This window comes from Macaca fascicularis, chromosome 18 (assembly GCF_037993035.2).
Source record: "Macaca fascicularis isolate 582-1 chromosome 18, T2T-MFA8v1.1".
Taxonomy (NCBI): domain Eukaryota; kingdom Metazoa; phylum Chordata; class Mammalia; order Primates; family Cercopithecidae; genus Macaca; species Macaca fascicularis.
The window spans coordinates 77,279,759-77,301,927 of NC_088392.1; the positions used below are offsets into that span (position 1 = coordinate 77,279,759).

At 43.8% G+C, this 22,169-nt stretch overlaps 2 long non-coding RNA genes across 10 annotated transcripts in view; one reads left to right on the forward strand and one right to left on the reverse strand.

Moving 5' to 3' along the window:
- Positions 1 to 674: 674 nt before the first annotated feature.
- LOC102121719 (uncharacterized) overlaps positions 675 to 22,169 on the reverse strand; it is a 58,789-nt gene continuing 37,294 nt past the window's right edge. For 2 of the 8 annotated variants that reach the window (XR_012427335.1, XR_010582953.2), the window contains 4 exons: positions 20,952 to 21,150; positions 19,941 to 20,388; positions 19,532 to 19,683; positions 675 to 2,816 (listed from right to left, as the gene is read on the reverse strand). This is a non-coding gene — a long non-coding RNA (uncharacterized lncRNA). Of the gene's footprint in view, positions 2,817 to 15,436; positions 16,000 to 19,531; positions 19,684 to 19,940; positions 20,389 to 20,951; positions 21,151 to 22,169 lie in introns of those variants that run through there. The other 6 variants (XR_001486736.4, XR_012427334.1, XR_012427332.1 and 3 more) reach the window with 4 other exon arrangements.
- The window catches only part of LOC141409060 (uncharacterized), a 34,809-nt gene continuing 15,204 nt past the window's right edge, over positions 2,565 to 22,169 (forward strand). For both annotated transcript variants that reach the window (XR_012427337.1, XR_012427338.1), the window contains exon 1: positions 2,565 to 2,733. This is a non-coding gene — a long non-coding RNA (uncharacterized lncRNA). The remainder of the gene's footprint in view (positions 2,734 to 22,169) is intronic.

Below are 22,169 nucleotides of genomic sequence, written 5' to 3' on the forward strand. Positions count from 1 at the left end.
CATTTTCAGACCCTGCCACCATCCATCTTCAGAAGGAGCCTTCCAACTGCATGCTCACTGCACACCAGCAGACAGGGAGGGGCCAGAGGAAGCCAGACGGCAGCAAGAGGGGAAAGAAGTTTTCAGGAGGGTGGTGAGAAAGAATGTGAAGTCAAATCACAAAAGGAATGAGAGTCAAACAGAAATGAGGCTGAGAGTTCAAACAGGGAAGGAGACAGTAACACAGACCCATCATCTGGGAAGAGTTCTTGTTTGAGGTGGTGGAGTAGTTTCATTTAAAAACAAAGGGAAACGTTCGAAGTACATAAAAAGGAGATATGACAAAAATAGGTATTTAGTTACAATTGGTTAGATTAAACTAGAGAAACTAGCTAATCCTGCACCGTAGCACTCGCTGTTTCTTCCGCTGGACAGCCCTCCCCTGTCAGCTCTCACACATCCTTCAAGAACCAGCTTCACTGTGACTTATCTGAAGCCATTCCTAGGCTTTCCTGCCTGAATGCTCCAGATTTCATTTCTCCCTCAGCTCTGCAACCAAAACTATAAACATAACTATAAGTGTGGTTTTTTACTTATTTTAAACATCTGAGTAAGTACTAAACCATGTGTAAATAAACTATTCTTTATATTTTCATTTGATAGTCTTAACTTTCCCACAATTAACTACTAAATAGAAAATTTTAGTGTTTTTTATTTCAAGTCATCCTTTTATCCCATGTACCCAAGAGAGTTATGTTCTAGCAAAATATGACATTGTTCTCCTGGTAAGAGACAAGAAGGCAGGCAAAAGCAAAAGGCAGAACCAAAACACATTTGAAAGCACTTCCCATGGGAAAGAATGTCACATTTGAAAACAGATTCCTCCGTTGTTTCCTTGGTTTAAGCGGAAGTTACTTGCTTTGTAAAATTACAGTTGAAACCATTGTTGCAGAGCAAGAGATTCTCTGTTCTCCTGTGGCAGTTATTACTGCGTCCGAGGCAGGCTCAAATAGAATCTGAGATCATTCAAAATTTAAACAGTGAATGCAGCAATCAAAATGTCACCAGGGTAGGGGAATGAATGAATAATTCAGCTCACTAAAAGTTAACATTTAGAAAAGACCAGACTTGCAAATTCCAGGAGGTAATGAGAGCCTGGAATAAGATGGTCCCTACCGTCTGCCACCTGCTTCAATTAAAAACAAACAAAATGACCATGAAATCTGTATGTTGACCTCCTAGACACCCTGCTTTTTAGGGGTGCATTCAGATCTGAGGAACAGCAGCCAGAGAGTGATCCAACACCCCGATGGGGCATTCAGGAACATTATTTGATTTCAGTTCATCCAACATTTCCTGAGCTTCTACCGAGCCAGCTACTGAACTGGGTGCAGGGAATGCAGAGATGTATAAAACCATCACCGCCTTTGAGGAGCTCATGGTCTAGGAGAGTGGCTGACAAAGACTCAGGGATCCTGCATCATGGGAGGGTATAATAAAGCTATGACAAGGGCAACAGGATCCCTGAAAGGCCCACTTGCATAGGCTTGTGTTTGTGGTGGGGAGTTGTCTGGTATAAAATCTAGATGGCTGGTGACTGTCAGGGAGCTCCAGCAGCAAACTTGGGGTTCAGGACCAGGCCCTCATGAGGACAGCTTTGCTCTTTCATCCCACTGTGACTATAGGTGTGGTGTTTTCTCTGCCTAGGATGTCCTCACCTCCTTTGCCCACCTGGAAACCTCTATTTCTCTGCAAGACATTCACATGAGCTTTACTTTCCAGGTGAAAGTGCTCTTGGCTGTCCCAGACAGCCTCAGGTGCCCAATTGTCATAAACAAAGACAATGACCACATCCTGCGGTGACAGCTCCTCGTCTGGTTCAGTAGATGGTCTGCGAACAGAGAAGGCCATGTTTCATCTGTCTGCATGTGCAGAGCCTGACAAGCAAGGCACTCAGTAAATGTTTGTTAAAATGAATGAGGCCGAGTTCCACTTCGCTTAGGAGGATGTGGCTTCCATTCTAACAACAAGAAAAAGCCTGACATTCTAAAACATCGTAACTTTTCTTGAGCCCATCTGAGGAGGTGAGGCTACGAGACAATGAAGTGAACACAATTCCAAACACTGACAAGTGCCTCCGACCAAAGGGGACACACCTTTGTCAGAGATGGAGGAGGACATGGCTGCCCGAAAAAGCAGGTTGGAAGGAAACAGCTAAAATGGTAATAAATTCTTAAGTGTGGCCTAAGCTTAACAACGTTAGTCCCAGACACAAGGAGCGGGCATTCGTACTCACACGCGAGCTCTTTTCCAAGGTCTCCGTCGGGGCTCCTGAGGAGGCTGGGAGGCAGGACTGGAAGAGCAGAGAAGCCACCACGAGCCTAACACAGAGTAGCAACGAGCGCGGATGCAGAGTCAGCCCATGAAGGCCAAGGTGGGGAAGGGACACTGAGAAACCTCAGGGCAGCGCGGGCCCCACAAGAAGCACCGGGAACCCGCCCAGAAGGCCTCTGCCCCACCCCCGCGGCTGTGAGCGCCCACTTCCGGGTCACTTCCGGGTCCCGGGCGCTCGCTCCTCTGCGTCCGTCCTCCATGCGGCCTCCTCAGCTGTGACACGACCAGGCTCTGCATGGGTCCCCCACCCAGCGCTGCAGCTCAAGAGACTCTCCAGACAGTCAGCTGGGGCCGTCGCGGGCCGCCTCACTCGCCTCTCCTGTCACGGGGATGACTTTCTCATGCTGCCTGTTGCCCAGGGTAAGAGCCATCGGTTCATAGATTTTCCTTAAGGTTTTTAGTGTTTTAAGTCTCAGCGGTCCGTCTGGTACTTGTTACATCATCTTGGTCAGAAGCAAACGTTCAATTGATTTTCCACAAAGGTGCCAAAGCAATGCAATAAAGAAAAGAATGCCTTTTCAATAAATTATATAGAAACAACTAGATTCTCACATGCTAAAAAATAAACCTCAGCACCTACCTCCCATCAAACAGAAAATGTTACATGATGGGTGCATAACCTGAACGTAGCAGTTAACATAAACGTAATACAGTTTTTAAGGGAAAGCATATCTCTAAAACTTAAGAGTAGGAAAACATTTCTTAGATAGGATACAGCAAATAACAACAATGAAAGAAAAAAATGGTAGATTTTATCAAAATTGAAAATTTTTGCTCATCAAGTGACTGTTAAGAAAACAAATAGGCAAGCTGCTGACTTGGACAAAACATTCACACAACTAAAAACGATTATCTAGGATGAATAAAGAACTACTACAATCCAATAATAAAAAGACAACTAAAAAGTGGTCAATTAATATGATCAGATACTTTACAAGGAAGGTATACATATGTCCAATAAGGATGTAAAAAATTGTTCAATGCCATTAGTCATCAGGGAGCAGCAAATAATTAAGACCAAAAGACATACCACTACATAACCACAAGAATGTCTAAAATTAAAAACACTGACAGCCACAAATGTTGGTGAGGAAGTGGAGTGACTGGAACTCATATATTGTTGGTGGAGGTATAGTGGTATCTAGCAATTTCTTGCTAGGTAACATACACTTACCCTATGGCCCAAAAGTTCTATGCTAGGCATTTATCCAAGTGAAATGAAATATATATTCATTTAAAAAGCTCAGATTTGTAATATCCAAAACTAGGAAACTCCCAGGTATCTATCAATAGGAAAACAGATACACAAACTGCAGTATATTCGTATAATGTGATGCTGCTCAGTAATAACAAGGAACAAATTATTAATACACAAAACAACATCAATGAATCTCAAAACCATGCTAAGTGAAAGAAACCAGATAAAAAAGAGTATGTACTACTGTCTATACATTATAATTACATTTATTTGAAATCTAGAATAAGCAAAATGAATGTACAAAAAAAAGAGAGCTATCCATCAAAACAATGATGATACCAAAAAAATCAGATTGATGGTGCCTCTGGGGAGGAAGGAATGGTGGGAATTAGCTGGCATAAGGGACTTTCTGGGATTACAGTACCATTCTATGCCTTGACAGGGGTTTGGGTTATACAGATTTAGGCAACTACCAAAATTCAACAAATGATAACCTTAAATATTTGAGCATTGCATTGATTGTAAAATTTACCTCAAAAGAAAAAAGTTAAATGGATTGATGGATGAATAGAGGGATGGAAAAATAGATACATATGTGATAAAACAAAGACAGTAAAAAATAGTAAAGTCTAGGTGGTTGGTATATAGATGTTCACTTTAAAATTCCTTCAACTTTTCTTTGTGCCTGAAAATTTCATAATATAAAGTGATGAGAAAAATTGTGTTAAATGAATAGGGCAAGATGCTCGTCTTAGACAGGCCAAAGTACTAGAACGGGGACTCAAGTACAAGGTTATAGGACAAGACCAGTTAAACAGGGGAATAATAGTAATAATGGCCATCATTTATTTATTGGATACTCACTGTATGGGGCCCTGAACAGGGCACTTCTCGAAACTCAGCTTGCTTAAGCCTTCTAACATACCCATTTTACAGATAAGACACTAAAGGTTAGAGAACTTATGTAATTCATCCTAAACCCCACCCCACAGCCAGAAAGTGGGTGAGCCAAGGTTGAGCCCTGGCCTATCAGATCCCAGGCAGCTTATCCATCATGCTGTTCCTCCTTTGCTACACTTCAAAGGGAAGACTGGAGCTACTTACTTGAACCAACAGCTTTTAAGATTAGAGCAGGGCTGATTTGATGAGTCACTGGAATATTAGAGTCCAGTCATGTGTTGCTTAACAATAGGGATACATTCCAAGACTGCATCCTTATGCAATTTCATCATCATGTGAACCCATGGAGTTCATTTACACATACCTAGATGGTGTAGCCTACTACACAGTTAGATTATATGCTATAGTCTAATGCTCCTAGGACACAAACCTGTATAGCAAGTTACCGTACTGATTATTGTAGGCAATTGAAACACAATGGTAAATATTTTATGTATCTAAACATTTCTAAACATGGGAAAGGTACAGTAAGATTTGATATAAAGTTTAAAAAAAAAAGATACTCTTGTATAAAGCATTTGCCATGAATGAAGTTTGCAGGACTGGAGGTTGCTCTGGGTGAGTGAGTGGTGAGTGAATGTGAAGGCCTAGGATGTTACTGTATACGACAATAGACTTTACAAACTCTGTACACTCCAGCTACGCTAAAGTTATGTTTAAAATACAGTAAGTGTGATATGACTTTACAACAGCTACAATGTCACTAGGCTATAGAAATTTTTCAGCTCCATTATAATCTTATGGGACTATATTTTAAATTCCTTCTGATTGGGCAAAGAATGAACTCCAGGGTCTAGGAGAGGGCTACCAGAACTGAGGTTCTGCAGTATACACTGTGCGGCAGGGACCATATCCCTCTCATGTTCCTGCTATAAACCTACAGGGTTATATAGGTTATATACCTATAGGCATTCCACAAATGTTTACTGGTGAATGAATAAATACATACAGAAATAGGAAACCAGACAGATCATTATAAATTCTCAAGCAGGAATGTGACTACGTGAGTGGGAAAATCATCTTTCTAGATCAATCTTAATTCTCTCAAACTACTTCTGAGATTCTCCAAAAGAATGCAACTTCTTTTGAATGGCTTATTCCTGGAAAGGTTTTTTGTTGTTGTTTTTGTTTGGGTTTTTTGTCTGTTTGTTTTTTGCTGACACTAGAGGTATTCTTTGCACATTCTAATGTATGCCAAGAAGTCTGTAAGAGTTGTGAACAGTCTCAGAATCTTGCTTTTGGAAGATCTTTAGAGGTTGTTCAGGCTAGCAGCTTCCCAAATACAGGATAGTAAAAGAGTCTTGTAATCACTTTTCTCCCTCTTTGCAGGAGAAAGAGCAAAGATTCTAACCTGACAGCAATAGAACAAATGAGAACCACAAAAATCTCTTCTTGAAAGATTCTTAATCTGTGGGAGAGAGTTGCTTTATGAGAGGCCAGGGGCCAGAGCAGGCATGGTCCAGGTTCTGAGTGTTCCAGAGAAGACAGGTCTGCCTGTGCCGTCTCTAGATTTGGTTTTCTTAAGTGCTCTGAAGACAGTTCTATATGGTAGGCCGGGTAATGGAAAAAGAATGCCTCGCCTAAAGACACACTCAAAATAATTTTCTATTTCTGGTTTCTTTAAAAACGATGCTCCCAAACTACTCTTTCAATGAGATTAAAGCCTATTTGCTTCTTTGTTCAAAAGGAATGGGATTCCTTATGTATTTAATTGAGGGCCTTTTGGGCTACTTAGATTCTTTTACAGAACTGGAATTCATCAGTAGGTTCTGGTGTTAATGTGGCTGAACCGCTTCAGAACACTCAGTGATTCTCACAAAATCCCAGTGGTGCAGTGTTGTTTTTGTTCACGTTGTGCAAATGAGGAACTAAGACTCAAATAGATGAAATAACTCACAACGTCATTCTGCTGGTACGAGGAAGAACAAGAGAAGGAGAGCTGATCTTCATGCCCAGGTGAGGTCTCTTGACTGTCAGCTTGGTCTTTTCACAACAGAACTTGAGTGCCTGTTTTTCCCAGGTGCTAGCAATTAAAGCACTCCTGCTAATACTCGTCACAAGAATAGCCTGGGAGTCCGAACTCAGCATGTTTGGTTGTTGCTATTTAGATTCATGACTTATTTTGAAGCTGTCAGGCATTCCCTGAGACCTGATGCCAGATTTGTAGTTAAAGGAGAACCATGACCTATCTCCAGAACATTCCCTGTGAGTCTGAATAGGATAGAAGTTATAGATCCCTATGTCTTCACTAAGTTCTTAGTATATTCGGAATGGCTCATGCTTACATCCTTTCTGTCAATCTTCCATCACTCTCTGGAACGTGATGTAAGATCATCAACGAAGCAGAACCACTGGAAAGCAGCTAGAAGGGAGTCAGCCTTTGAGTGGGATGGGCCCATGGTTTCCTTGCCTCTTGCTTCTTCATCATTGACAAGTCAAGGTGCTGGCTAAGTGGAGACTCAAAACAGGAGAATTCACAGACGGTTCGGACAAAAGTAGCTTTTTTTTTTTTTTTCCTTAAGTGGAATTATCTTGACCAAGTCTGGCAAAGCATATGGAGACCTAACTAAAAATGGCAGCCAAGAAACTATCAGAAGGGTCTATAACCTTTGAAAGAACTCAATAGTACCTGGCCACATCTTCAGTCTCTAATGCTAGGGGATGATAAATTATTCAGATGAAATAATCTTGGCTTCCACTCACCACAGCCCAAGAGCATTGATCCACATCATCACTAATGATGATGAGCATCACCAATCCACAGAGGTCTTCATGATGAGATGCCAACATGAAATGGAGGAGTGACAGCATCTCTGCTTTAGACTGTTTACCCCTTCCTCACCCTGAGATTTCACATGCTCTTCAGCGGGCCTCCAGGAGTGAACTGTTCTTCCTGCTACGTCAAACAGCAACATGAAGATCAATTATCTACCTATATTCCCTGTTGGGCTCAGCGTTTGGGGTAGCAAAGGACTGATTCAGATCCCCCTGCTGGTATGGAAGACAAATCCATTATCTCACTTCCATACCAGTGCTTTTAACATCTAGATCAGTGCTTTTAAAACTTAGATTTGCCTAAGAATTATCCATGTATCTTGTTAAAATGCAGATTCTGATGCACTAGGTCTTATTGGTAGATACTCTGCCTTTCTAGCAAGCTCCCAGGTGATGCCAATGGTCCTGGTCTATGGATCACTCTTTGGAAGGCAAGGAACTACATGACTGTGAAAAGTAGGCCCACCCTCTAGACTCTCTCCACCCGGGTCTAACCTGTACATTATAGCAATATCACACCTCTGCTCAAATTCACTTTCTCTCTCTCTTTTTTTTTTTTTTTCAGACGAGGTATCGCTCTGTTGCCCAGGCTGGAGTGCAGTGGCACGAACTGGGCTCACTGCAGCCTCTGCCTCCCCAGTTCAAGCGATTCTCATGCCTCAGCCTCTGGAGTAGCTGGGATTACAGGTGTGTGCCACCACACCTGGCTAATTTTTGTATATTTTAGTAAAGACAGGGTTTCGCCATGTTGGCCAAGCTAAATTCACTCTTTTGCCTGACATTCAAGGTCCTGTACAAACTGATCCTACTTGCTTTGTAACCTTTTCTGTCATTGCTCTCTTCTCATGATCTGCATCTCAAGCAGGTTGAACTATTGCTGCTTCCCAGACATACTGCCACTCTGCCTTTATTTTGCTCTTTCTTCTACCTGGAATGTTCTTGCCCACCTCTTTCAAGGCCCAGCTCAAGTGCTGCCTCCTCTATGAAGCCAAATGAGTCCCTCCAGCCAGAGGCCTTCTTCCTTCCTCTGGCTACTGATATCACTTTATAGCTATGTCTCTTGGGGACTCTATCACTATCTGTCTTAAACTATGACTTGTGGACCATGTCTTTTATCTTGTCTCTACTATTATTCTTTGTAAACTTTCTTAGGGCAGGTTCTGTTTTGGTTTGCTTGTAACATATAGACACTTATCACAATGAATTACACATAGCAGGTACTTGGAAGTAAGTGCGCATGTGTGTGTATATCAGTTAATTTTATCAGAGTACGATTTAAATCAATAAAATGCATAGATTTCAACTGTACTGTTCATTGAGTTTTGTACCCAAGCAACTACCACCCAATCAAGATAGAAAACTTTTCCATCACCTCAGAACACTCTATTTCCTGTTCCAGCCAATCCCCTGCAACAGCTCCCCTCCCTAGCTAGAAAATAACTGTTCAGATTTCCACCAGCATAAACTGGGAAAATAACTGTTCAGATTTCTACCAGCATAAACTGGTTTTGTCTCTTCTTGAATTTTACATAAGTGGAATTATAGAAAACCTACTCCTTTATCTGGCTTCTTCCACTCAACATAATGTCCATGCTGCCACACTTTGGAAATAGCTTCTTAAATAATTCACTGATGGGGGCGATGGAAGCGTTGGTTTAGTGAAATCAGACTGGCCTGGGGACTTTCCTGAATTCAAGGACATTTTGGACTTTCTGTGCTTGCTTCCTGCCTGATGTCCACCTGTTCACTAAATTACTGAAGCTCCTTGAAGCCCTGTCGCTCTTTCTCTGCCAGCACTTCTGCCTCCTCCACAGTGCCCATGTGTCTTCCCACTATTGCCAGCAAAGGGCTGTCTCCCGACTGCCTTCCCTACCAGCTCCCTAAGACTCTGTTGCTGAGCTTCAAGGTTCTGTGTTCCCTCGGATTGGCTCTGTCTGTTGGAAAAGATGTGCTCTCCACTGTTGGTTTCTGTTTGTTTGTTTTTGTTTTTGCCAATCAGCTTTTCTTCTTTGAGGATGAGGGTGGGTCACCCTCTGAGGCTCAGCCAAAGTCACCCATCCAGTGTCCTCCATACCCATGACCTGCTATGGCTCATATCAATTCTGGCAAGAGGCAAATGCAACTGGAGCCCCCAGTGGGTTGCTGGCCCTGGAGTCTCCTGCGTGCTGCGACCTGGGAATTCTCACCAGACCTCACCTGAAGTCAGCTTGCTCCCCTCTGCCAGGCCACATGGCCCAGCAGTGGTGACAATGGCAGTAGGCCATTCCTGGCTAACAGACTCATGCTTGGTCTGGTTCTTAGTGTATGTTGGGCTGAAAAGAGCAAGCATTGCTTCCTTCCCATCATAGTAGTCACAAAGGGCTTATTCTCATATCTTTTATTAACTTCGCTGTTGTCTAGGTCAGAGTTGCCTCTCCGGGTCTATGTGTGACTGATAGGGTGAGAATGAGGCCCAGACTGGACAAGTCCTAAATTGCGGCTCCAGAAAAGGAAGGCCAGGCCTGCACCTCCTGACACTGGGACGTATGGCTGAGATGTGAGCAAAACGCCAGGTGCCACCCACAGTGAATTATCTTAATCTGGGAATAAGGAAAGACAGCCATAGGGTCACTCTGCCATTTTGCACTTTTTTTGTTTTGAGACAGAGTCTCTGTTGCCCAGGCTGGAGTGCAGTGGCACAATCATGGCCCACTGCAACCTTAAACTCCTGGGCTCAAGACAGCCTCTCACCTCAGCCTTCTAAGTCGCTAAGATTACATGTATACACCATCACGCCTGGCTAATTTTTAATTTTTTTCTGCAGAGACAGGGTCTTACTGTGTTGCTGGGGCTAGTTTTGAACTCCCCTGGCCTCAAGTGATCCTCCTGCCTGGACCTCCCAAAGCGCTGGGACTACAGACATGAGCCACCACACCCAGCCAATTTTGCACTTTATGGGATTTCATTTCCTGATTGCTCCTGAAGGACATGTGTTCCTAATAATGTGGAACGCCCACATAACCCTTGCAGCCCTATGAGGTCAGCATTGTTATTCCTGTCTTAGGAAACCACAGCCCAGAGAGGGTGCTGACCTGTTCCTGGTTGTGTAGCACAAATGGCAGATCCTGGATTTACACAGGCCTGGCTCCAAGCTGTTCCTACCACTCCATCACCCTGCCTTTCTGTCTGGCTCCCGGAAGGTGATTACGATGTCTCTGATCTCATATATCCCATCAAAGTGCTTAGATGTGCTGACCACAAAGCTCTTCTCGGCTCCTTACAGCACTTAGTGGTGGGAAGCCAAGAAGGAGCTAGTACCTTTCCCCTCCCCGCCAAGGGGTCGCTGGAGCTTGCGGTTCCCGCCCATATGCATTAGCCTCTGCTGCATGACTTGATATTTGCTGTATACTGACAAGACCTATTGTATTAGTTTGCTAGGGCTGTCGTAACAAAGGACTGCAGACTTGGCTTAAACAACAGAAACTTATATTTTCACAGTCCTGGAAGTTGGGAAGTCCAAGATCAACCCTGTCAGCAGCGTTGGTTTCTTCTGACACCTCTCCCTACCTAAGCTTGGAGATGGCCATTTTTGGAGTTGGCTTAGCAATGGCCATTTTTCCCCCTATGTCTTCATATCATCTTCCTTCTGTGCAAATTGTGTTGTAATATTCTCTTATAGGACACCAGTCATAGTGGATTAGTGCTTTAATTGTTTTAACTTAATTACCTCTTTAAATACAAATATAGCCACATTTTGAGGTACTGCGAATTAGGACCTCAACATACACATTTTGGGGGAACACAGTTCAGGCTGCAACACCTATCCAAAAGTATTTGCCATTCCAGGGTTACGACACATTTCAAATTCCTACCATTGGTCCTCTGAGCTAGAGTTTCGTTAAAGTGCAAACATTTTAACAGAAGGAAAGAGTATGGAAACACAGATTCCTACTAACATTGCAGTCATTTTTCCCTATAAATTACTCAGCCCAGTGCCAAGCCTGCTGAGATGGCCTTAGGGCAAATTATTTGAGAATGAGGGAAGAAATTAAGGAATAAACTATAGGGTTCTGCCCAAGAGCCTGGGACAACATGTGGTACCGTATTGAGCTGTGGCTTCATGGATGGAGTGTAGAGGGATGAAAGATGCTGACAGAAACTAAGATAAGATTTACCCACTTTTAGGATTTTGCTGGGCACTGTGTGGTAGAGTGTTAAGGTATGAATTTTGGAATCAGGCAGAACAGGATTTGCTGGTCACCAGCTGTGAGCCCCTGGGCAAGTTGCTTGAGCTATCTGGATCTGTTTCCACTGAGCACAGTGGGGAGATATTAACGCCACGCTCCTGGAGTTGTGATGATGAGCCATCCTCCATTGGGCAGGGAAAGCATGGAGCATAACAATAGCGCACAGAGATGTTCAGGAAATGAACCTCATGCACTGCTCCAACACTCCATCAGAGTACACACAACAACCTAGATCCCAGAAGATATTTCCGAAGTGATGTGGAAAACTTCCTTCCTCACTCGAGTGGAGCCAGGATATCCCAGAGAAAGAGCAACCCAGCCGCAGACCTGAAATTCAAAGCAATAACCAGGACCAAACTAGTAAGCAGATTCCAGAAGAATGAGAACTTTCCAGTGTCTGACCTGGCCCTCCGATGGAGAGGGCCCCTGCTAAGAGGTGGCCTGGAACACTCTGAGGTGGGGACAAGGCACTTCATTTTGAACTTGAACCCCAAAGTCCACGAGTCCAAGCTGAAAAGTTAACCCCAGAGCAAACCACGCCACAAAAGACCACAACGTAAGGGCTAAACAGCCCCGACAATCCAGAAGCCAAATCACTGGGAGCTGTTAATCCAGGAGGGGAACCAAGGCCAAAAGCCACACTGAGATCAGAAAGCAAAGGTGCTCCCAGCCAATGGGACCAAAGAGGAGCAAGGCAGTGATAGACTCTGGAACCAGCAGGAAAACCAGCTGCCACCAGCTGCCTGTGGCTGAGAGTGGAGCCACATTATATGCCCTTTAAGAGTGAATATGCAAATTAAACCCATTATGACCTGCAGAGAGTGAGAAAAGACCATGTCACAGCACGTGCCACCCACCTCCTGCACCCAGTGGGCCTGTGCCTTGGCATGAGCAGGGAGTGGAGCTAGGGCTCTGCTATCTTCGAGGACAGTCTCAGCATCTGGGGCAGTTCACCTGGTGAGCATCTTGCCATCCTGAAGGTGATTTTGTTGATACAGATTCAAATTTTTCATATAAAATGGCCTCTAAACGCAAGTCAAACACTGCATCCGATGCTCAGCTCAAGGGGGCAATACTAACAGTGTGCAATTTTTACCACATGTACTGGCCAGACAACCTGAATCCTGTGAAAGTCTACTCTGTATTTGGTACCTATGAATGCAGGCGGGGGCAGATCCTGAACTGTGAAAAATAAGTATTTGTTGTTTAAGTTACCTAATCTATAGTATTTTTGTTATATAGCAGCCTGAACTGACTCAGACATATGAGTAGTCAAATTCCGAGAGACAGAAAGTAGATTGGTGATAATCAGGGGCTAGAGGAAGGAACACAGAGTTGGTGTTTAATGGATACAGTTTTACTTTGGGAAGATGAAGAAGTTCTGGAGATGAATAGTGGTGATGTTTGCACAAGAATGTGAATGTATTTATTGTCACTAAACTGCACACTTAAAATGGCTAAACACTAAATTTTATGTCATATAAAATAACATATGTATTACCACAATTTTTTTTTTAAGAATTGGTACTGTGTAACTAATAGACATTCCCCTCACCAGGAAATCTCTGACCAAACAGCTCAATTAGGTTAAGAACTATGTGCTCAGCAAGTATATCTACTGGTGTGTTTTGTGGCCATTTTGGCTTTGCCTCCGCTTCCGTTGGAATTGAAGATGCCCAGCCTGTCAGCTGAGCTGCGGGTGGGATGGTTTGTCCCAGCTTTGCAAGGTTAGCCAGAGAGGACTTCGTGTGTCTGAGGCTTCTCCCCTTTACCAATAGTGGCAGTCGGGGAGATGCCTCTTTGGTCCTGGTATTTTCTTCCACGCAGAAACAATCTTAACAACCAGGCCATTCTGGCCTCTGGTCTTCCTCACTTCTGCTCAGCAAAAGTGGAGTGGCCTCTGCCGTGAGGGAGAGCGTCGTGTACCCAGCCCCTTGCTGTCTGCATCTGCTTGGGAGCAGTCCCACTGCAGGAAGCCCACCTTCTGCTCCACATTCCCCGTGCCTGCTGCCTCGGCCTGGGGCTGCCTGGTTGCTGGGCTGTTGTGATCAGAAGCCCCCATGCCTGTAGATCTAACCCTCCTCCTCACATACCATCCTCATCGGTAGGAAACGTGCTAGGTTGGTCTCTGTCTGCCAACTCCTTTGTCTTTTCTCAATTCGTTCAGAACTTGGGTGGCAAGAGCAATACCGGCGGGAGGCTCGGAGATCTAAACATCATTTCTCATTGTGTTCCTGAAACCACCAGGGGCTGAGTTGCTACATTCCTCTGAGGACATTGTCATGCTCTGGGTCTCATCTCAGCCCAAACAGAGGGGAAGGCAGCCTGGGAAGCAGGGTCCTCCGTCTGAAGCGGAGCTCACCCACTGAGGTGCGCAAGTCCCGCCAGCCGGACTCCAGAGCAGCTGCTGGAAGGACACTCTGCCCTGGAAGGATAGAACATGACACTGGGGGGACCAGGTCACACACAAACAAGACAGCCTGGCCAGAGGAGGCAGCAGAAAGCTCAAACATGGTGGTTCTTTTTCTATTGCTGGGTAACAAATTATCAGATATTTACCAGCTTAAAACAACCTGTGTTTATGATCGCACAGCGTCCATGGGTCTGGAGTCTATGGAAGGTGGGGCTCGCCTGTCACCTTCAGATCCAGCCCGGGGCAGAGTTCCCACGTCAGTCCTTGCTGAGCAGACAGCATTTCAGCAACAATCTCAGTCTCTGACCTGGGGGGTTTAGAATTAAGTCAGTGATCTGGGATATAGAGGCCTGGTCACAGCAGGCTGGGTCCTCAGCTCAGGGTCTTGCAGGCTGCAATCCAGCTGCCAGTCAGGCAGGGGGGTAACAGTCAGCACACACCTCTTACCACCACAGGGCCCCCCAGGGATCCATGAATGCCTGGAGATGGGCGGCTGATGGGAGGCAGCAGGTTACAAACCCCCACAGGGTACGATTCAGAGGCCTTGGGTAACATAATCAGACAGAAGATAGAAAGAAGGCACAAAGTCATGTACGAGGCCAATCTGGAAGCACACAGCATACCTCTTCTGGGGCTCGGGCCAGCAGAGCAGCAAAAGAGAATCATACCTGAGAGAGACGAGGGAGCCTGCCCACTGTGACCAGGCCTCTGTATCCCAGATCACTGACTTAATTCTAAATCCCCTGGGTCAGGGGCTGAGATTGCTGCTGAAATACTGTCTGGTCAGTGAGGACTGATGCAGGAACTCTGCAGGGCTGGATCTGAAAATGACAGGCAAGTTCCATCTGCAAGGAGTGGGAAGGCAGAGGCCACCAGATGCCTTTAAGCTTTTACTCTTGACCCTGACTTCTCCAGATGAGCTGCTCACCTAAACCTTTGCTCTCCTGATGGTCCTCATTCTACCAGCTTTGTGCTCCTAAACCTCCAGGCTGCTTTTTCTACCTATGCTGCCTTAGACTGCCAACTGATGACAAATTGTCGGCCTCGACTTCTCTGCTTTTTTCTTCTTCTTCACTTCTGAGGTCTTTGCTCCTGATGAAAGGCTGGTGTTGAAAGGATTCCAGCCACAGCCTGGACCACACCCCAGGAGCCAGTCTGTCGATGCTCTTGTCTGAGTACCTTTCTCATAAATCAGCCAGGGAGGGGTTCAGTCTGCATCCTGGCCAGAGATCGATGATGCTAATGGCGTCTGGTCCATTAGAGGTGGAAGAGTTACAGCCTGTGCAAGTCTGCAGCGAATTGCACCATCAGCTCTGCCAGGTACAGACTCTGGGAATATTCCTTGGTAGTTCTCTGGTCACTCAGAACAGGGCACAGTAGAAGGAAAAACCTTGTCACAGGGCCCTCTGACAGACGGTTCTGTCCTATGCCAGGTTCCTCGTCCTTCCTAGTCCTAGGGACACAACCCCTTGCAGTCATCCCATAAAGTAGTTTTCTTGATTATTACTGTAATAGTACTGTCTGTAGACAGTCATCCTTCTCCCAAAGTCTGTAGCCACTCTGCAAATTATCCTCAGAGAGCACTTTAAGCTGGACCACTCCAAGGATGAGGACCTGGAGGAAGCATCTGGATAGATACAGCCTGTGCCGTGCTGCATTGGGAGGGGGTCATCCCAGTGTGGTTCCAGGATTATGGCTCTTGGAAATCCCAGTAAGGATGCCTTATTCTAGAAAATAAGCTTTATGGTTAGCAAAGATGACTATGTTCTCCTTATTAATGGGTACCATTGGAAGATAGCGCATCCCTGGACCTACTCCCTAGGTCACTTCCATGGTAAGGCTCCAGTCCCTCCACACAGGTTCACTCAGGAACATCTCTTATTATCCAGGCAGCAAGATCCTATTTGCCACGTTGTATTCTCTTAGACCCATCTTTTAGCAGCTGTGACTTATGCACATCTTCATCTCTAGGGTATCAAAATCCAAGATCTCTAAATCAAATGTAGGCGATGGCTGGAATTTCCCCATCCTGTGGGCAGCAACTTTTGGGAACACTGACAAAATAGAAGAAAAAAAGAGGCTGGATTCTATTTGCATCTTAACACCAACGGCTGAATGAAGCCCTGACTCCCCGTTTTGATGTGCTACCAAGTTTGAATCATGCTGACACATGCCCATCTGTCAGGTGGAATAATGGGGGTTTGAGTGGCTTGATTGTAGCCCAAGGATTAAAGTCCTGCTGAGTTACCTGGTGTTGAGTTAAGGCAGTAAAGAGAATGCTCTTCTCTGCCTAAACCAAAGCAAAGACAGAGCTTTTTCCGCTAATGGCAACTCCTAGCCACAGATCTGTTGCTAAAAGGAAAACAAGCCCATCTCCTGTTTGTTCTTTAATAGCCTCATCTCTGATGTAAGCAGCCTTCCCACCTCCAGAAACTCAGCATTAAAGTGACATCATTGAAATTTGCCATAAATACTACAAGCACTTTTTTCAAAATGATCTGGTTTATGAGCAGGGTAGCATAGCCATAACAAGCACCCCTTTCAATACCAACGAATTCTATTTGAAATAGCCTGTTCATTATTCCATCCGAGGGTCTCTCACCCCTCCTACTTGAAATGCAAAGCAGAATTTTTAAGATTTTGAACTCTGAAGTCAGACATAACTAGATTCAATCCCAGCTCTGAAAATCACCATGGGGTGTGAAAGTTACAAAACATGTCATCAAAATTTTAACACTCCTTCCATCAAGAGCTGGGGTCCATTGTCCCCTATGCTTGAATCTAGGCTCTGTGACTGCTTTACCCAATAAAGTGCAACAGAAGTTATGGTACCAGTTTCTGGACCCAGACTTTAAGAAACCAGCAGCTTCTACTTGCTGTCTCCTGGGATGTTCCTCCTTCTCAGCGCCCAGTCATCCTGCTGGGAGGAAGCTCAACAGCTCATGGAGAGGTCCACGGAGAGGAGACCCAGGTCCTCAGGCCCATAGCCCCAGCTGGGCTCCCAGCCAACAGCTAGCACCAATGTGCCAGCCCTACAAGTGAGCCATCTTATAAGTAGTCAACTAGCCCCCAGGCTATGAATAATGCTACTGTGAACATTCATCTACAAGTTTTTATGTAGACATATGTCTTCACTTCTCTTGGGTATTTTCCTAGGAGTAGAATAGCTAGACCATATGGTAATTCCATATTTGACCATTTGAGGAACTGCCAATCTGTTTTCCACAGCGGCTGCACCATTTTATATTCCCACTAATGATATATGAAGAGTCCAGTTCTCTTTATCCTAGCCAACATATTTTATTATATGTATTTCTGCTTAGAGCTATCCTAGTGTGAGTGAAGTGGTATCTCATTGTGCTTTTGATTTGCATTTCTCTGATAGCTAATGATATTGAGCGTCGTTTTATGCACTTATTGGTAATTTGCATATTTTCTTTGGTGCATGTCTATTAGATCCATTGCCCATTTTTTAATTGGGTTGTATGTCTTTTTATAATTATTTGTATATCCTAGATATTTAACAGTTATTTGTATATTCTAAATATCAATGTGCAAATATTTTCTCCCATTCTATGGGTTGTCTTTTTTTTTTTTTCTGAGACAGGGCCTTGCTCTGTTGCCCAGGCTGGAGTGTAGTGGCACAGCTGTAGCTCACTGCAGCCTCAAACTCCTGGACTCAAGTAATCCTTCTACCTCAGCCTCCTGAGTAGTGTGGACCACAGGCATGAACCACTGTGCCCAGCCCTTTTTTTACTTTCTTGATGGTCTCCTTTGAACCCCAAAAGTTTTTGATTTTTATGAAGTCCCATTTGTCTATATATTTTTTGGCTACTTGTGCTTTAGGTGCCATATCTAAGAAACTATTGCCTAATCTAAGGTCACAAAGATTTACATCTATTGTTTTTAACAAATGTTATAGTTTTAGCTTTTACAGTTAGACTTTGATCCATTTTGAGTTAATTTTTGTATATGATGTGAGGTAAGGCGTCCATTTAATTTTTTTACATGTGGATATCCAACTGTCCCAGAACCATTTATTAAAAAAACTATTCTTTTCCCCATTGAGTTATCTAGGCACCCTTGTTGAAAATCAATTGACTGAAAATTTGAAGGTTTATTTCTGGACTCTCAATTGTATTCCATTGGTCTATATATCATTCCTAATGCTACTAACACACTATCTTGATTACTGTAGCTTTATGGTAAGTTTTGATATCAGGAAATTGAGTCTTCCAACTTTGTTCTTCTCTTTCAAGATTATTTTGGCGATTCTGAGTCTCTTGCATTTCCATATGAATTTTAGGATAATTTTATCAATGTCTGCAAAGAACCCAGCTGGAATTTTGATGGAGATTGCACTAAATAACTCTACAGATCATTATGGGGAGTGTTGCCATCTTAGCAATATTAGGTGTTCTGATTCTTGAACATGAGGTGTCTATTTATTTATTTAGATCTTCTTTAACAATGTTTTGTAGTCTTCAGAGCATTTAAGTTTTGTACTTCTTTTGTTAAAAATATACCCAAGTATTCCATTCTTTTTGATGGTATTGTAAGGGACAGTTCTTGCTGTTTTTTCAGTACTAAGAAGGCCTTCCTTGCTAATGGTTCTAAGATAGAACACAGATATTTCAAACTACGTAGGAGTTTTAGGCTTCTGGTTAAACTTTAGCTATTTTACAGTTAATCAACTGGAAATAAACTACATAATAAAGACTTTTCCTTTGCCCTGCTCCAATAGGGTCTAACAAATTAAATTTATATTTTCAAGGAGCTTACTTTTCGTTTTATTTACTTTTGTTTCTCAGTTCAAATGCAGTCAGCAGGGAAACAAAATGTGGCCCACTATGCTTTCCTCAGACCTATGTTAAATAACCTTACTTTAAAGAAACATAAGGCAGAAGTCCTTTCCCAGCTACTTTCCTTGAAAAGAATTCTATCTTTGGGTTATTTCTGTATGCCCTTTCGGCAATGCAATCTTTAGTCTCAACATATGTGGATATCAAGTTTCTTCTTTCTTGGGAATAATTAGAAAAAGCATAAAGTGGAGTTTGGAAATAGAAAAGAGATGATATAAAAGAAGAGTAGTGGGAATTTTGCGAATAAACCTTGACAGAAATGAAGGGAGCTGACGGCAGGGCCTTTTGTGCCTTGAATAGCTCCTGCTCGGTGAGGAGGGACCTGCTGAGGGACTCTAGTGCCCAGCAGGGCATGGCCTGGCTGTGGCTTCAGGCATCGAAATCAGAAAGAAACCAAAATGGGCTTCTTTTTTTGTTAGCAAAAAGTTTCAAATATACCAAATTTTAAAAATACATATTTGTCATAATGAACAAATACAATGTACCTCCAGGAACCCACCACCCCAGATTCAACAATCATCAACTCATGATCAATTCATCTATAAACCCACCAATCCCCCACCTCCACCTCTGATTATTTGGAAGAAAATCACAGACATTACATTATTTCACCTACAAGCCTTTCGTTGTATATGTATATATCCATATCTGTATGTGTGTCTGTGTGTGTGTGTATAATTTTAACATTATAAAATATTCAACCAGGTTCAAATTTCTCCATTACCTCATAATTTGTTTTCCTGATGGTTTTTTGGATCAGGATCCAAAAACTTATATGAAGCTTCATGTGTTGTAATTGGTAGATGTTTCCCTTTGAGTCTTTTAATCCATGTTCCAATGAAGATCCAGGCACGAGGAGAAATGCACATGAGTCGTCTGCAACAAAGCAAAATAAATGTGTGTTGTCCCGTGGAAATTGTAGGCAAGGACAGTCTTAACCACTTTCAGCAACCAATAACAGTGAGTATAAATTTCACAGGTCATAGATTCAAAAGCATAAAAATGTAACTTCATTTTACCAATTTTTAACTTGAGCCCCCCCATTCTGTCTTTAGTTTGAAAACTCAACCTAGCCTCAGATAAATTTAATCAAATGCAGTGAAATTTCCATTTTAATCACATTCAGAACATACCTTCCCTGATTTCCTCCTGGAGCTGGTGTGATCCACTTAAATGCAGCTTGTGGTGGTGGGGAGGAGCTTATCTGAGCTCCTTCTATTTCATTTTCCCCCTCTGCATTAATTTTTGATTACTGTGTAACAAACTGCCACAAACTTAGCAGACTAAAACAACACTCATTTGTTAGCACAGAGTTCTGTAGGTCAGAAATTCTGCACAGCATGGCTGGCTTCACTGCTCAAGGGAGCAAAGTCCTCTGGAGGCTCTGGGGGAAAATCCACTTCCAAGCTCATTCCTGTTGTTGGCAGAATCCAATTCTTTTTGGTTGTGAGACTGTAGTCCTGGTTTCCTTGCTGGCCTTCAACTGGGAGGTCACCCACATCCTTACACATGAACCCCTCCATTTTCAAGCCAGCAAGGCTGCATCAAATCTTCCATGGGCTTCAAACTTGACTCCCTTATCTGTAGCCAGAGGGAGAAAACTGCTTTTAAAGGGATCATGTGACTAGGTTATTTCCCCCTCCCCATAGATCGTCTCCCTGTCTTCACACCAACTGATGTGGTAACTTAATGGCATCGGCAAAATGCCATCACAGCAGCTTCTAGGTGCATATATACCAGGGACTTGGAACCAGGGTGGGGCGATGGGGTCTCAGAAGTTTGCCTACAATGGTCTCCATGAGACACAGCTGCATCCTTAACTGTCCACGCCATACCTTCTGATGGTGGGTCTCCTCATCCAGTCTTGAGTCCTGCTCTCTCTCTCTGTCTCTCTCTCTGTCTCTCTCTCTCTCTCACTCTCTCTCTCTCTCTCTGTAACCTCCAGCTAACCTCCAGAAGTGAGAAAGGCAGGACTGGGGGCTGAAAGAGAAGTTGTCCCCCAGTGTGTTGTAAACTGCAGCTCCAACTCCGATGGCCATTCACAGTTGGCCCAAACTGAGACAAGGAGACTGGGCTTTTATATCCCCACATTGCCCAGTCATTGGCCACAAGCCACTTCTTGGAGGAAGGGGGTGAGGCCTTACCTTACGGAAGGGGTTGATGCCTAATCAGTTCCCTGTGGCTGAGGGCAGTTTCTGATGACAGACCCAGCTGAGAGATACCTGCTGTTCGCAGTTGCTGGGAAATGGGTGCCTCTGTCCAGAAGAGGGGATACCAGTGAGCGCTGCAACAATATCCACTCCACCCATCTGTTCTCCTTTCCACATCACAATTGGGCCTTTCCTTTTGAATATATAAGCCAAGAACGTTGGATTTTCAATGCATGAGCTAGCAAAAAAGACTTCATATTTTACAAACCATCCTGCCACAGGAAAGTGGATATTCAAATGCATAGTATCCATTATTATTAATTTAATGTATAATAGAATTTCGTTGATTTTTTAGTTGTGCATATACTACTTTACTGGGTGTTTTCATGTCAGTAAAACATTTAAGCCCCCTCACATCTTTTCTGGAACACAGTGAGAAATAAAAGCATCAAATATTCATGTGTTCTCATGGATTATTTTACACCTGGAGTCCTACTGTTAGATATGAGTTCTAAATTTCTTTTCAAATAATCAATATGTCAGTATGTTCAATTCTTTGCCTTCTACTTTTAAACTTAACTTCCTCATAAAGCAATCTTTTTCGATTACCTGCTCCACCCTAACTCATTCCGATTACCTGCTCCACCCTGACTCATTCCAATTACCTACTCCACCCTGACTCATTCCGATTATCCGCTCTGTCATAACCATTTTTCCCACCAAAGCACTCACCCCGTCACTCTCTTTAAATTAGCCAGTTGGAATTAGTTTAGCCTGTGCGGTCTAACCCTAGCCAATAGGGTAACGGCACAGCAGCAGGGACCACATACATCAGAGATGAGAACTCCTTTCCCTCCCTTGTCTAATTGTGCACTCACCATTGCTCCATCTGCAAGGGTGCACCCATCTATAGAAGTAACTTGCCTTGGCCGGGCGCGGTGGCTCAAGCCTGTAATCCCAGCACTTTGGGAGGCCGAGACGGGCGGATCACAAGGTCAGGAGATCGAGACCATCCTGGCGAACACAGTGAAACCCCGTCTCTACTAAAAATACATAAAAAACTAGCTGGGCGTGGTGGCGGGCGCCTGTAGTCCCAGCTACTCGGGAGGCTGAGGCAGGAGAATGGCATAAACACGGGAGGCAGAGCTTGCAGTGAGCTGAGATCTGGCCACTGCACTCCAGCCTGGGCGACAGAGCAAGACTCTGTCTCAA